General features: G+C 42.3%; 1 long non-coding RNA gene across 1 annotated transcript; it reads right to left on the bottom strand.

The window, feature by feature from the left end:
- Nucleotides 1-2964: 2964 nt before the first annotated feature.
- Nucleotides 2965-15745, bottom strand: LOC125426117. The gene is made up of 3 exons (XR_007243502.1): nucleotides 15735-15745; nucleotides 14998-15000; nucleotides 2965-3072 (listed from the first exon to the last, which is right to left on the bottom strand). It is a non-coding gene; the product is annotated as an uncharacterized LOC125426117 (long non-coding RNA).
- Nucleotides 15746-16449: the final 704 nt, after the last annotated feature.

Here is a 16449-nt window from a genome sequence, read left to right as displayed (position 1 = left end):
AATAACTGCCTAAAAGGATATCATATTACAGAACTGGGAGAGACCTCTGTTTGAGACCTCAAATAACTGCTGCCAGTCAGAGTTGACAGTGATGCATCCATGTTTTAACACCCCCCCTTCCCCAATTCCAGCTGTAGTGAAATGAAAGAAGCTGAGGAATGTACACATTTTAGTGATGAATAAGTAGATATGCATAAAATCAAATTTAGACCATGCTCCTATAATGATGGAGAAGGGAAAATATAGATGGGATTAGGATTGTTTGAAAGTAAAAAGGGGTCTTGTGCTGCATGTGTAAACTGCTGTCAAGACAATTTATGGTAAACTTAGCAAGGGGCTTTCAAGCCAGGTCTTCCTTGCAGGTCTCACTTCCAAGCACCAACCCAACTTAGCTTCCAAGACTATGCAAGATCAGGCTATGCAATGCTTCCTTCCCTTCTGTGCATTGTGCTAATGCCATTTTAACAAATCTGAAGCAAATTCACATTTAAGCATTTTTCTTTCCCAAATATTTTCCTATATATTTTCATTATATATGGAATAATAGTATTTGACACTAATAATTTTTTACATTTATTGTTGAAATGTGAAATGTGATTTGGAGTATGTGTTGGCTAGCATGGACTTATAGTAAGGACTGTACTAAAAGATGTATATGACACAATGGCTAAATTTTCAAAGTGTTTGTCAGGTTTCTCCATATTGACAGGGAGTTTCCACATGCCTGCCACATAATACTTTGGAATTGATAGGTCTCTGGGACATGGTCTATAGTGCACTTTTGACTTCTGCATGGGAGTCTCTTTTGTTTGTGATCTTCATGGCAGAGGAACAGTGAAGAAGGAACAGATTTTTCTGAATAAAACTGAAGGAGCATTAGCACAGCATGAGGACAAATCCTGCATTGGGCTACCTATCTGCCACCCACTATGCCCCATCCCTCCAACCCACCTGATGTGATGGCTGCAAAGTAGCAAGCCTTGGATCCCACATGAGTGCAAGCCATTGCATGATTCCCTTGTCACCTGAGTTGGGCATGCCACTAAGTGGCTCCATTCTCCAAGACATCTTAAGAGAGTCCAAAATGAGGGAGGCAGGCATATAGGCACAGTCTCCCCACCCCTTCAAATGGATCCATCCTAATGCCCAAATCACCTACCCAAGCTTTGACAAGAATGCAGTGAATGGCATAACAAAGTAAGTGGAATGCAACCCATAAAAAACCAGAATGCAAAGGAGGGTGGGAAAATAATTAGAATTAGCAGTCTCTAAAAGAAACAAATTGAATTTTTCAGAACTTGTCTCAGACAACAAAATCTGTTCGTCCTGATGGCTTGAAGTGCAAATGTCAGGTAAAATATTACTTTTGTACTTCAGCAAGGCTTCTGGATCTTATTTAACTTCTCCTGGACACATCACAATTACAGAGTTCTTCCTCAGACTTATCAAATCTTCCAGACCAGATGCCAGTTTTGGAGTCCGAGATTAGAGATTAATCACTTCGCCAGAACCTGGAAAATCACCCGTGGAAGATATTATCCTCCCAGAACTATACAAAGCCTCTTTAAATTGGTGGTCTCCTGTGTTAGCTAAAGTTTTCACACAGATTAACAAAATAGGTTCCGTTCCCTCTGGCTGAAAACTAAGTATTGTTGTCTCCATTCATAAGAAAAGTGACAAAATAGATCCACAGAATTACAGGCCAATAAGTCTGCTGGATATTACAGCAATGTTGTATAGTAAATATTTGTTGCTTAAGTTAGAAAATTGGGTGACTAAGAAGCATATTTTGTACCTGCATCAAGCAGGATTCAAAAGGGGACTTCGTACAGTCAATCACAGAATGTTTTGTGAAATATGCTTTTTTAATTGACTGTTTGCTCAATAAAACCTTTAGGATCTGTATTCTCTGTGTATGTTTATATTATTTTACCTTAGAAAGGTAAAAAAAAACCAAACATAAAAATTGTACTTTCCCCATTTCTTCACTCTATCATGCTAAATATAGTCAAATGGGGTCTATCAATAATTTTAGCATTATATTTTATCCATTAAATTTAAGCATCATAACATTATTGGTGGATTAATACAAACAACTTTGTTTATTTTAAACTTTCTAGATCAGCTTTCTTTGAAAGTACTGCAGAGGCAAAGTGGTTTACATATAAATGGCCTATACAAGGCAGATTGAGTGGAAACAGTGTGAAAGCCCTGGAATAGGCTATCACTATCTTCACCTCTTTTTGGCCTGGGGAAACAAAAGAAACTGACCAGAACATTGGAGTTGTTGCATAAGATCCTATTGAGAGAAGCAGTCCTTCACACATGCAAGCCTCAGGTTTAAGGTAAAAAACAGTAGAACCTAGAAATAAATAGGCAGCTGTAACAGCATCCACTTCCTGATGGAAGACAGAGGCCCCAAAAAGGGAGAGAAGCCTGTTGCTGAAGGTGAATATTTGGATAGTTGTTTGTTGGCCTAAGGCACTCCCCTAAGGCACACACAGGCCTTTAAACAGAAATCCTGTCAGGGGACACTAAACTATAGATATAAAGCTGCCACCAGAAACTGAAGTAAAATAAATGGAACTTAAAGAGAGGCTCTTGAAAGCTTAAAAACACAAAAACTGGATTTTATTTAAAAAACTTCTCTTTTCTAGTTGTTGGTTCAGAGAGGCACTCAAGCGTTACTTTAGTCAGATACTTATTTGCGGTTACATTGCAAATGCAGGTTGTTTGACTGTTTCAGTTACAAGCAGTTTTAGTGAGATGGCTTTTCAGTAAAGACTTTAACATTAAAAACACGCCGATGACTCTGTAAGGACAAACCTTCCACCCACGTGCATAACCCACTCCTTAAACACCCACCCTTATCTCCAAAGGGGATTTTACACTGGCTTAGGAGGGTCTCCGTGTAATAGGTTTCCCTCTAGTCTCCCACCAACTAGGCCTCTAGGCTCTGGGGTGCACTGATCCTTCCTCTCAGTTTCTCTGAGATCACTTAGAAGAATCTGACCACCTAGCCTTCCTCTCTCCGTCTCTCTGGCCTCTCTGCCACTAGACAAGATCTCTAGACTAACTCTGAGGAAATAATAGGAATCTATTTGTGTCATACCAACTCTCAGTCTGCTTTCAAGACTCTCAATCCCGTATTTGCTTCTGACAGGATTCTTCCTGCTTTTATAGCAGACAGCGCACCCTATCTGTAACTCCCAGCTATACCATTACAGCCAGCCAATCAGGCTGCGCTCTGGCTGCTACTGTGGTGCTCTTGCTTTGGCTAACTGCGCCTTTGCAAATTAACTCCATAAGAGCCTAATCCATCACAGCAGCCAAAGTAACAATTTCAAAGCTAATGTAATATGCTGGAAACTATGTGTTCTAGATAACGAACACATTTCTGCATTTGGGACCAGTTGGTGTTTCAGTGTTGTTTCAAGGTTATTAATTTAATATTGAGGTTTTATGAAGAGAGGGCAGTATGCAAATATGTCTGCTAAAAATGGTTCGCCATCTAAAAAGAGAATTCAGGTTGAGATGTCAAATTATTCTATCAAGGAAATATGTATTACACAGAAAACCAACTGGCCCTGAATATCTGCAAATCATTCATTACTACAAATTCCTGTACAGTCCACATTGTCTCAAGAGCATTTGATTTTTTTTAAAAAAAGCACTATTCTATGATATGCTGATTTTACCTAGGAAAATCAAACTTATCAGCAAGAAAGACATTTGATTTAACATTGAACTTTAGTTGAGGTGATTTTAGTAAAAGTTCATATACTTAATTTCAATGCAATCAGTCTCCCTATCTGTTTCAATGTCTCCATCTATTACAATGTATAATGTATAAAATAATCCATTTTAGACATAGCACAATTCAAAAACCAAATTAAAATTATTTTGAATTGTGCTATGTCTATGTCTATGGATTATTTTGGATTATTCTGAATATACAATCTTCATGATTTTTGCCAGAAAATATATAAGGATATGAGATACCTACTTACTGCTACTCAAAGATTTTCCTTACAAAATTCATGCAGACTTTTCTTTCCAAAATAATGGTTTAGACATGACATAAAAAACTGAAATAATTAAAATCAGACCTAAGGAATCAGACCATTCTTTTTATCCAGAAAAATCCTGTATTTTTAACAGCTTATGAATGAAAGAAAGAAAAATAAATAAATAAATCATGGATCTTGAATAATGCTGATTTGTTTGGCATTTTTAGGCTGCTTTGGCCTGTTTGCCATTTTTTTAAAAAAGACTGAGGGAATCCCCTTTCCCCCCTCCTTCCCTTATTTTACCTGCTTGCTGGCAAGGCCAGCACAGAACTTTGCTGCCTCTGTGTTGATGGTAGAGGTGGCAGGCAAGCCCAGCATTCAGCTCTAGCCTGCCGTCACCTCCAAATTCCACATGGCTGTCAGAGGTGTCAGATAGTGCAGAGCTGAATGCTGGTTTGGCCCAATCAAGCCCAGCTTTATGCCTCCAACTGCCTCCAAAACCTATGTGGAGCTTGGAAGTAGTGTGGAATTTTGTGGAATGGTGTTAAACAGACTGGGGGGGGGGATTAAAAGCTGGGGGAGAAAATACCACAACAGTATGGGAATTTGGCCTTTTTCAGTTTTATTTTTTAATGAGTCTATGAAGCCCAAACCAGAAAAATACTGGGAAAAAATTATGTACATCAAAAACTCTCTGCTTTTATTTCGACAGATACATTTTTATTTCCAACCATTTGTTTCCTCCTCCATCCATTCTCCCTGCCAATTCAAAGATCCTTAAACTCTTGGCAAAGCATGGTATCATGGAGAGAAATACATCTTATCATGGCATGTCTTTGAAGATGCCAGCCTTAGATGCAAGCAAAATGTTGGGAGCAAAACTTATCACAGCCCAGAAAACTCACAACAGCCCAAAGCATTCTTTTTGGAAATGAGTTCACGTGAAATCATATTAAATTGGAGCATACATAACATTTTGGCTGGAATATTTCCATTCACTTGTTTAGGAAAAGCAGAAAATAGGAAGAATTAGTTTCATCTCCAGTGGGATTGTTGGTGGTATTTAACTATACCTCCTTCAAATAGGAATACAATGTGGGCATGATTGGCACTTGGTCTCTCAGAAGAGTTTGCCAATAAATGAGGTGCAATGAACCTATTATTCCTGCAGGTCTGCCTTCATGAATATGCCTTTCTACCCACTCCCCTTCCCAGGAGAAGGACAGTGTGGTATTAGCTGGTCTGTTAGGGATCAAGGAGAATTTTTTTGTGGTCTCACCAGACTGAATGAAGCAAGATCATATTTTCACCCATTTTATGAAATCTTATCCATGGTGGTTGTTTTAGTTAAATTGGTATATTTGTATGGGTGGGTAGGTGCAAACTAGATTGGTAAGGTTAGTGTGGGTCATTGAAACATAAGTCAGGAATAACTGGAAAGCACCTTGAGACAATGTACTGTTGAAGGCTTTCATGGCCAGAATCTCTGGGTGTTGTGTGGTTTCCAGACTGTATGGCCTTGCAGGGGCGTAATAAGGAAAACTTGAGCCCTGGGCAAAACCTGAGTTTGATGTACCCCACGGGCAGCAGAAGGAGGCGGAGCTCCCCCATCTTCCTCCCCTGGTGGCTTGTGGCTTCCCCCCTCCCTACCAGCTGAACTTAAATGTCCCCCTTACCGGCAAAAGGGCATGAGATGTGGGGGGTGGGTGACCGGTGTGGGGCAGGGGCGGCATCCAGGGGAGAGCAGCATGGCCGGTGGGTCTCCTGGGTGCACGTGCACCCCTGATTGCTTGTCCTACCACCCCACAAAGATTCATTAGGGACGCAGCAGGGCTGACAAGAGGCAGAGTACAGGCAGCAAGGCTTGGTAGTTTGGCTTGGCTCGGCTCGGCTCGGCCCAATCTGTGGATCAGGCTGAGCTGAGCTGGTTCGGAGGCGCTTGGAGGGCCAAAGGCCCGAGCCAACCCCCTCCAAACTCTGCGCGATCCGAACTTGCGGTAACATCCGAGATTCTCGGATGCATTTTTATTTTTTGGTGTTTCTTGCATTTCGGCCTGCAGGGGGCGTATTTTTAGAGATATTGGCACCAAAATTTCAGGGTTTCATTGCTCCAGCACATGAAGCCTGCTGGGTTCCACAAAAAAACAGCATTTTTAAAGCTAGTGACACCAAAATTTCAGGGTATCTTCAGGAGACCATCCTGATGACATCCCCCAAGTTTGGTGAAGTTTGGTTCGGGGGGCCAAAGTTAATGGACTCCCAAAAGGGGTGCCCCATCCCCCATTGTTTCCAATGGGAGCTAATAGAAGATAGAGGCTGCCCCTTTGAGGGTCCATAACTTTAGCCCCCCTGAACCAAACTTCACCAAACTTGGGGGGTGTCATCAGGACAGTCTCCTGAAGATACCCTGAAAGTTCTGTGACTGTGCCTTCAGAAATGTGCACCCCACAGGCTGCACCAGAAATTCCCCATTGACATCAATGGGAAAAATCAATGTAGAAGTAAGATTCCTGGGCAAATTTCTGAGGGTGCCTGTTAGGGGTGAAATTGTTAAGCTATTGACACCAAAATTTCAGGGTATCATCAGGAGACTGTCCTGATGTCACCCCCCAAGTTTGGTGAAGCTTGGTTCAGGGGAGACAAAGTTATGGAACCTCAAATGTACAGCCACCATCTCCTTAGCTCCCATTGGAAACAATGGGGGATAGGGGCAACCCGTTCGGAGGTCCATACCTTTGGACCCCCTAAACCAAACTTTACCAAACTTGGCAGACATCATCAGGACAGTCTCCTTATGATACCCTGAAATTTTGGTGCCGATATCTCTAAAAATGCGCCCCTGCAGCCCGAAATGTGAAAAAACACTAAAAAATAAAAACGCAGGAGCATGCCCTGCAAAATTCCTGAGCCCTGGGCAGCTGCCCATATTGCCCAATGGACATTACGCCACTGTGACCATGTTCTAGTAGCATTCTCTCCTGACATTTCACCTGCATCTGTGGTTGGCATCTTCAGAGGATCCTCTGAAGATGCCAGCCACAGATGAAGGGGAAATGTCAGAAGAGAATGCTGATAGAACACGGCCATACAACCCGGAAACCACACAACACCCCAACTTGAGACAACTAACAATGGGTGACTCTGCACAGGCCAAATATAATGGGTCCAGGTCCTTTTAAAAAGTGTTATGGGGGAGAAGTTCCCACAGAATTCACTTCCCAAATACTTCTAACTCATTATATTTGCCTGAACCCAGGTTAAATGAAAGTTGCTAAATCAGTGACCTTTTTTCTTCAGCCCAGGTTGCAGATGCTTCCTGTGCAAACTATGGCAAGCAGAAAGTTTTCTATTCCCACCCTCTTCTGTCCACCATTATGGTAGATTCCCTGGGCAGCCATCAATATCATGGATTTTCTAATAGACAGCCACCATGTTGTGCCAGTAAGTGGGCGGGTGGGATTCGGGGGGGGGGGGATCTCAGTTGTGCTGTTTGCCAGGATACACCATGTTTCTTTTGAGAACTGGGCTGCCACCTGCTGCAGGGATCCCGGCTGGCCCCTGCGCCCACCCGCAGTACAGTGGCGGTACAAGCAACATGGGTTCATCTAATCTGTTAGTGTTGCCTGTGCAGAATAAGCCAAAGAAGGGAGCTTTCTAGATACAGATAACATATCTAATTTTATGGTCAAAGGGGGTTGGGAAGGCATCTTCCTTGGTGCTAAACATTAGCTGTTGTAAGACATGGTGTAAAACTATTTGGTTTGGTACCTCTAGCAGATGCTTTTCTGGAGGTGATGGAAGACAAGGTGTGACTGTATCTATTGAGCTGTATCTATTGAGCTGAGAGGGCTATCCACTGTCACTTCTCATTTGTATATGGAAGTGAAATACAGGCACAGAGGTCAGAGGCGATTTTTTCTTTATTTTTCTCCTTCTGTCACTCAGAAGCAGCAGACAATGGAGAAGATCAGCATGAGACAAGTCAAAGAAGCAGGCATGTTGAGACAATTTTGAAAGCTGTGAAATTAATAGGTCCCCTTGATTCTTAACTTATAAAGAAGAAGAGTTTGGATTTATATCCTCCCTTTCTCTCCTGTAGGGGCTTACAATCTCCTTGCCCTTCCCCCCTCACAACAAACACCCTGTGAGGTGGGTGGGGCTGAGAGAGCTCAGAAAAACTGTGACTAGCCCAAGGTCACCCAGCTAGTGTGTGTGGGAGTGCACCGGCTAATCTGAATTCCCCAGGTGCAGTGACTTTAAAATTTACTCTGACTACTATATCTCATTGGCTGATGGCTTTTGCATGATACCACCACCTTCTAAATCCTGTCACGAAAAGGCACAGCCAACTGAAGGGGGCTGCAGCAGTGTTGCTAGAGTAGACTTCGAGCTTGGTTGTCAGTACCTGAGAGAGAGCCCTGATCAATGGCTACTTTTGCCCCCTGAATTAAGAGCTTTAGAAAGTGAATTGGGATTGTTGTTATTAAGGAACAGTCAAACCTGTCAAAAACCAGACTGTTCTCTAATGGAAAATGTTTTGCCAGGTCTAGAGATGGTATTTATGCACTTGCACAAACACACACATGAAATATAGCAATAATTTTGGTGTATAATGTCACAGAATCCTACCCTCCCAAGCAGCCATTTTCTCCAGGGAAATTGATCTCTGTAGTCTGGAAATCAGTTGTAATTATGGGAGATCTCCAGGCCTGCTTGAATGTTGTCAACCTACTCAAAGCCTTCCATGAAACCCTACATCTCTTAAGCCTCATTTCTATATATATTCAAACAAACTTTATGTGAAACTGCATTTACTCACTCTCCTAGCTACCCTTGCTCTCCCAAGGTTTTCTTTCCCTTCATTGATCTTAAGATCACAAATTTCTTGGAGCCAGGGGTCCATGCAAAGGCTTATGAAACACTGAAAGGGCCTTAACCATCACAATTTTCAACATATTTAATTTTTAGTATATATTGAATTAAACTGTATTTACCTTCTCATACGGCAATTACTCTGTTGGAAATAAAAAATGTCCATTTGCATTCATAATCATATTTACTCTCCATTCATTCAAAGTAATTTCTGTCCTCTATTTTGTCTCATCTTTAATGCGTCTGTTTAAGGCAATTTTATTTAACAAAAATAATTTTGAAATGCTGTTTTTGTGCATTTTAAATGAAAGCCAAATTCCACTAAAATATAGCCTGCAGATAATCTTGACTTTAGAAAGGTAATTATTTTAGCAAGTAAGGAATATATTTTGTATATAATGAACATATCAGTTTTGAAAATCTGAATAAAGGTATACCAGGTATCAGAATAATATATACACATGATTTAATACTTCTCATACTTAGCAAAAAGATGCCTAATTCTGTGAAGTTCTATTAAAGTGTAAATAGTTCGAGCAGCATTTTAAATGGCTGTAGCAGCCAATGAAACTGAAATCCTAATTTAAAACGGAATATATATTCAAAGTACAAATAATAAAAAACCTTTGAGACTTATTATCTGAAGCAAGATCTTTCCTTGATAATTTAAAATATAACCAAACTCATACATTTAAATCAGACCAATCCAAAATAATCACATCATTTCATTCATAAATGCAAATGCATGCATATTCCTATTCATTTGATAGGTTCTCCTTCATACTTCCTGTGCATTTTTTTAACATGTTCAGAATACTGTTCAATGGAAAATTGTTAGACCAGACTGAACAGTATTCAATACGTTCAGTCAGTATGTTTTACCTTATTTTGTACATTTGTATAGATACCCTTTTCCAAGGAGGGAAGGCAGCATATTATGTCCCAGTCTCTTTAGATCTCAGAAAGTAGGCAGGATTAGTTGGATAACAGAAAACTCTGCACTGTTACATGCCAGGCTACTTCTATTCAAATGCCCTCACCTATTGACCTTGCTATCTTCATTCTTACTCACAGGTATGTATACTCCACTTGCTTTCCTTTCCTACTATCAGATCCTCTGAAGATGCCAGCCACAGATGCAGGCGAAACGTCAGGAGAGAATGCTGCTAGAACACGGCCATACAGTCCGGAAACCACACAGCACCTCAGTGATTCTGGCCGTGAAAGCCTTCGACAATACAATATCAATAATGTTGGTCAAGCTTCCCTAAAATATAGCTTGCCCAATGCTAAAGCTTTTTCATGGCCATACACAGCCAAAATTAAGTGTTGGTCATATACTAGGTGTGTTACTAACCAGGCTTGTTTGGAACTATGAGTTTTTTATTATTATTTCTTGCTTGAACACTCCTTGTTACATGTAAAGAATGCTCCTAATTAGTTTACTGGATGTCCCCAGTGCAGTTTTCTTGATCTAGCAATGTACTTGTTACATTTCTGGATTCACAGAGAGTCTAAAAGATTGAGAAACAGCTTAAACAACTTTAATATAATCAGAAAGTACAACTCTCAGATTGGTTTTTTCCCCTATATGCCTTTTACTAAGTAACTGACGTTAGATGTGAAGAGAGGCAGCTGTGTTAAAATAATGTAATTGTCTGGTAAGATGATCATTGAACAATTAGCTTCTTGTCCCAGTCTAATAAATAGCACATGAGTCAAACCAGAGGGTGATAGCATAACTACTCTTAGCAATCCTGGAAGTCACCCTGACTGTTTTAAAATTGTATCTGAGATGGGCAAACCAGAGCCCCAGCCAATTGGAGATGCCCTGCTACCTCCTGGGCTGCAGCACGACTGTCTGCAAACCTGGGGTGGAAGTTGACTAATCTTATGGAAAAGATTTTTTGACAGTAGAAAGTTTTAAATTTTTTAATAAAACTATACTAATACTGATATTTTTATAAAACTATACTAAAATAGAATAATCTAGGACAGGAATCTCCAACCTATGGCCCTCCAGATGTTCATGGGCTATGATTCCCATCAACTCTGACAATTGGCTATGCCCGCAAGGGCTGATGGGAATCATAGTCTATGAACATTTGGAGGGCCAAAGGTTGGAGATCCCTGGTCTAGGAGATCACCTTTATAACTAGGAGGTCACCTTTATAACAAAACAGGCTTGTAGTCCACCACAATGATTGGTCAAAGTTACACTGCCTTGACTTCTACCTCTGTAATTCTATTATACCTTGTCTAGATAGTTGTGGTTCACATCTATATATATAAAAAGCAAAACATGAGTTTGTTCCTGATGGTCTACCACAGGAACTGCTGGCCCAACTCCTCTGAAAATTCCCAGCCACTGTAGTAAGCCAGAGGAGCGTGTTGGAAGCCTCTCCACTGACTCCGGCACCCCTCCTGAGCCACAAAAACCTCTCCTTAACAAAACTCGTGGCGCCCCCTGCTGGCCGGTCCACCAGCAAATGCTCCACCTGCTACCCTGCCAACCCACCGAAACCTCCTGCTGCCTCTCCCAACGCGCCAGAAGAAGCCTCGCTGCTGGGTTCCAACGCCTGCCACATCCACTGCAACTGGCCCGTAGATCACCCTCCGAGCGATCTCCCCCTCCTCCCAACACCACATACTGCGCATGCCCGCAATTGTCCTCAGACCATCCCTGCTGCTCCTAGCAGCCGCTCCGCAAACACCCCTCCTGCAGCTGCACAAATGCGACCATGCTCCGTCAGACATCACCCGGAACACAATGAGCGGCAGCAGTACCCTCCCCCCTCCTCGACTTACTTTTGCGCACCAAAACAGAATGCCCAGACTCGCTCACTCAGCAATCACTGTCCCGCCTGCCCTGCACAGCTTTCGCGCGCCCAGCCACCTACCCGCCTCATTTGCGTGCCAGCAGCTCCCACAGCAGATTGCCTCCGCCCGCTGAGCGGCACATACGGGGCTCTCTCATCCCACCAAACCATCTCCCTTTGCAACACATACACATACACATGTTTGCATGTGAGACATCAAGTTGGGTTCCCCCCCTCACACGCAGGTAACTTTCACTCTCTGTGCCTCACCCACTACTACCAGACAACACACTTACTCTCATACACATCCAGCTCATCCTCACACATCTCGCTCTGCCCTCACACCTCACATCCAACTACCACTTAACTACTTCAGCACCCATATTTGCCACAGCTCTCTGCCTTCATTTACTCATCTCTGACACCCACCCACTCTTCCAAGACACATACACCTCCTACTCACATCCTTCCCCACTACCTACCTCACATTCCATCACCACATTCACACACCATCAAGCACACCCTGACTCTTTCATTCCCCCAATAACATGGCCAATTCACTCACTGTGCCACACAAACAACTCTCCAGCGACACCACCTCCTGCCTTCATCATTCTCTTCCACAAACCACACCCCTACAACTTCCCCCTTCCACTAACATCACACTCTTTTCTGCTGTTGTCTAGCCAACCAGCTTGGCTTCTGAGATTTCATTGCCATGGCTTTCAATAAAGACCAGAAACAGTTTAAAATGAAAGGGTTTTTAATTGAAAGCTGTGGTTTTCAGGAAACTAAATTCTGCACCAGCACCTTCTATTAGCTTCTTATATTTATAACTACAGTGCCTTCAATTTAGTATTTACAGATTCTCCCTTGCTCAATGCTGGCCAACCTTTCACAGACCGACTGGCCAAATTGCAACCCAACTCCTGCATCTTTATTGCAAAATACCAACACGCCAATTTCACCTGAATACTGCACTTTTTCTTTATACAAGCCTTCCATGAGACTGCACAACATCCACATGTACATCTTCGTTTGTCCAAAATCCTACATCACCAACATTTCTTCACCAACTCCTCACAGTTACTGAAATACGTCACCAAGAAACAGCTGAACAGCGTCACACATGACTCCCTATTCAGCAATCATGCGATTACAATCTCCACCCAGCTCATGATTACAGCTCCTGCCACCATGTTCTTACTGGCACTATGACTGAACTGTATCCTTATTGCATGGTTCTGACATTTCCTCGCAAAACCAAAGCAATGTGTTCCTTCCTCATTTCATCACAATAAGCCACAGCAATGTGTGGCCGTGTACCGCTAGTTGTCTACTAACTGTCTAACCTTAGTCCAATTGCATTACAAATTGGATATTTTAACTTGCTGTTTGAAAGGTAAGGTAGGCTATAAATTAGTAATTAAACAACATAAAAATCTGATCTTGCAATATATTTTGCAATATATACATATTATTTCCATATTCAGGCTCTGTCATCTGCTTATTTCATAAAACCCAATGTTTCTATGGGTGCATGTATTAAGAAAAGTGCCCCCAAAATTGTATATAATTGTCCACTCCCAAAACAACACATGGGACAAAAATAACAAGCATTCAATTTAATCAGAGTACAATGTAAGTGCAGCTACTGCTACTTACTGAATTTTAAGTATTTTTACATGTGTTTTTAGGTATTTATTACTGTATACTGTTATTGTGAACAGCCTAGAGCCCTTTGGGGATGAGGCAGTTTATGAAATCCAAAGTAATTAATAAACAAACAAACAATAAACTATGATCACAAGAAGTGACACAATATATAAAGCATGAAAATACAATACACAAACAAGAAGACCACACACACACAAGTGCTAACCAGCTGGTAAACACTAAAAACTTGAAGGATCTAGGGTCGATTTGGCTTGGTAAAAATATACCAGGTTGATGAAGGGAAATATCCCAGTTTGGGCAAGAAGTTTGCATGGCTCCTGTTCTTCAAGTGGGATTATTCCATTATATTTCTCTCATCCCATTTTTTTTTTTAAAACCCGCTAAAATGTCAATTTTTTTAAAAAAATCCTGCATTGAACCCACCTCTGCGGTAATACCACAGGTGTCCAACCACTTTATTTTTCCTGCCTCGCTGCCTGTTCTCCCTGCCTGATGTCATGTCAGTTTTGTTTCTGTTGAGCTGCTGACCAGGATGACAGTCCACCAGTTCAAAAATGTTCCTCAAGTGTGTTTTTTTTTTTGCCCATGGCAGTGACCAAATGCCATTTCATCCAAGTGTGCATGGGAATGGATTTACAATGTTTTGCTGCTTCAGCCAAGGAGATCCAGCCAGCAATGCCACTGCAGCTATGCTCTTTGTGGGCTGCCTTGCTTACAAGTCCCGATAGCCTTTGACAGCTCTTCTGGGACCTCAGCAAATGAGCCCATGCAGGAAAGCATGAGCGCTCACCCTGATCCCACTTGCTCTCACCAAGCACTGCTCACTAGCTGAGCCACAGCTGAGCCAGCCCAGTCCCGTGGCTCCAGTCTCATGTTCCCAATGGGGTCCTGGGGGGTGGCAGGGAAGTGCCTGCCTGGCAGGATGCGCTGAAGCACCCCTTGGCACCTTGGCACATGTGACCAGTTTGCCTGCAACACCCTACAGCTCTCCTCACCAACATGCCCCCCCAATGAAGGGGGCAGCTGAAATCGAATGTGTGTGGCTTAAAGCACAATCCTGCACATGCCCTGCACACTCCTGGTGCAATACCACCTGAGATGTGACATGCACCTGTGGACCAATGCCCTGCTGTGCTTCCATCCCTAGAAAGCTGTTTCACACTAGGGCTGGCAATGGCTTGGAGCAGCATCACCTCAGTCATGCCAACTGTCTTGTGTGAAAGAAATCGGAATTTTTCCTCCTGGCCTTAACTCGATTCCTTCATACGAAGGGAGAAACTAGGATAAAATAGACCCAGATTCTAAAATGCCAAATGTAACCCCCTATTTTTATGTTGTGAGATAGGTTATTATGTATGTACTCAATGAGTTTACATTTATGAAAGCTAATTGGATTTGTTTACACTGTAAGTGGCTTGACTTTGGTATCCATGAAATGGGGATGCTTCTGAATTGCTCTTCTGGTGATGAAACTGGTTGTCAGCAAAATTGAGTATCTCCAAAGTTTCCCAATCACCCCATGCCTTTATCTACTTGTCATACTTGTAGTACACATGGAAACGTATCCAACTGACCTGTTTTAGACTTACCATACCAGGATATATATTTTTTGCATTCACCTGCTTCAGGTTTTTCAGTGCTTGCCAGCTGGCTAGCATTTTTGTGTGTCTGTTTGTAGTTATCTTGTTTGTGTGTTACACTTGTATTCTTTATATTTCATGTCACTTCTTATATATTGCACTCTGATTAAACTGAGCTCTTATATTACCAATAGCAGCACAGCCATTGTGTGGGAGATGCAATGGGCCTTAGCAGAGTGGGGGAGTAAGTATTTTCTTTTGCAGTGGATTTTATTGGGGCTGTAATGCTATCCCACTGTTGGCACAATGCTTCCCACCTACCTGGTCTTGAGTCTGTGGCTTGGGGTGAAAGAAGGTTGGAAAGGTTCCTCACCAGAGACTATTGAGAAAACTCAGCAATCAAGGAATAAGAGGGGAAGTCCTCCTATGGATTAAAAACTGGTTGAGAAACAGGAAGCAAAGAGTGGGTGTAAATGGGAAGTTCTCACAATGGAGAGATGTAGGGAGTGGTGTCCCCCAAGGATTCGTTTTGGGACCAGTGCTCTTTAACTTATTCATAAATGACCTGGAAGTAGGGGTGGGTAGCGTGGTGGCCAAGTTTGCAGATGATACCAAATTATGTAGTGTGGTGAGAACCACAAAGGATTGCGAAGAGCTCCAAGCGGACCTTGATAAATTAGGTGAGTGGGCTAAGAAATGGCAAATGCAGTTCAATGTAGCAAAATGCAAAGTGATGCACATAGGGGCAAAAAATCCAAACTTCACATACAAGCTACAAGGGTCAGTGCTATCAGTCACAGACCAGGAAAGAGATTTGGGCGTCTTAGTTGATAGTTCCATGGGAATGTCAACTCAATGCATGGCAGCTGTGAAAAAGGCAAACTCTAGGCTGGGGATCATTAGGAAAGGAATTGAGAATAAAACTGTAAAGATTGTCATGCCCTTATATAAAGCAGTGGTGCGACCGCACTTGGAGTACTGTGTCCAGTTCTGGTCGCCACTTCTCAAAAAGGATATTGAGGAGATAGAAAAAGTGCAGAGAAGGGCAACAAGGATGATTGAGGGACTGGAGCACCTTCCCTATGAGGAGAGGCTGCAGCGTTTGGGACTCTTTAGTTTGGAGAGGAGGCGGCTGAGGGGGGATATGATTGAAGTCTACAAAATTATGCATGGAGTAGAAAATGTTGACAGAGAGAAATTTTTCTCTTTCTCACAATACTAGAACCAGGGGGCATTCGTTGAAAATGCTGGGGGGAAGAATTAGGACTAATAAAAGGAAACACTTCTTCACGCAACGTGTGATTGGTGTTTGGAATATGCTGCCACAGGAGGTGGTGATGGCCACTAACCTGGATAGCTTTAAAGGGGGCTTGGACAGATTTATGGAGGAGAAGTCGATTTATGGCTACCAATCTTGATCCTCTTTGATCTGAGATTGCAAATGCCTTAACAGACCAGGTGCTCGGGAGCAATAGCTGCAGAAGGCCATTG

The sequence above is a fragment of the Sphaerodactylus townsendi genome, linkage group LG02, assembly GCF_021028975.2.
Source record: "Sphaerodactylus townsendi isolate TG3544 linkage group LG02, MPM_Stown_v2.3, whole genome shotgun sequence".
In the NCBI taxonomy this organism is placed as follows: domain Eukaryota; kingdom Metazoa; phylum Chordata; class Lepidosauria; order Squamata; family Sphaerodactylidae; genus Sphaerodactylus; species Sphaerodactylus townsendi.
Note: the sequence above shows the minus strand (reverse complement) of the source record. Positions and strands in the feature narration are given on the sequence as shown.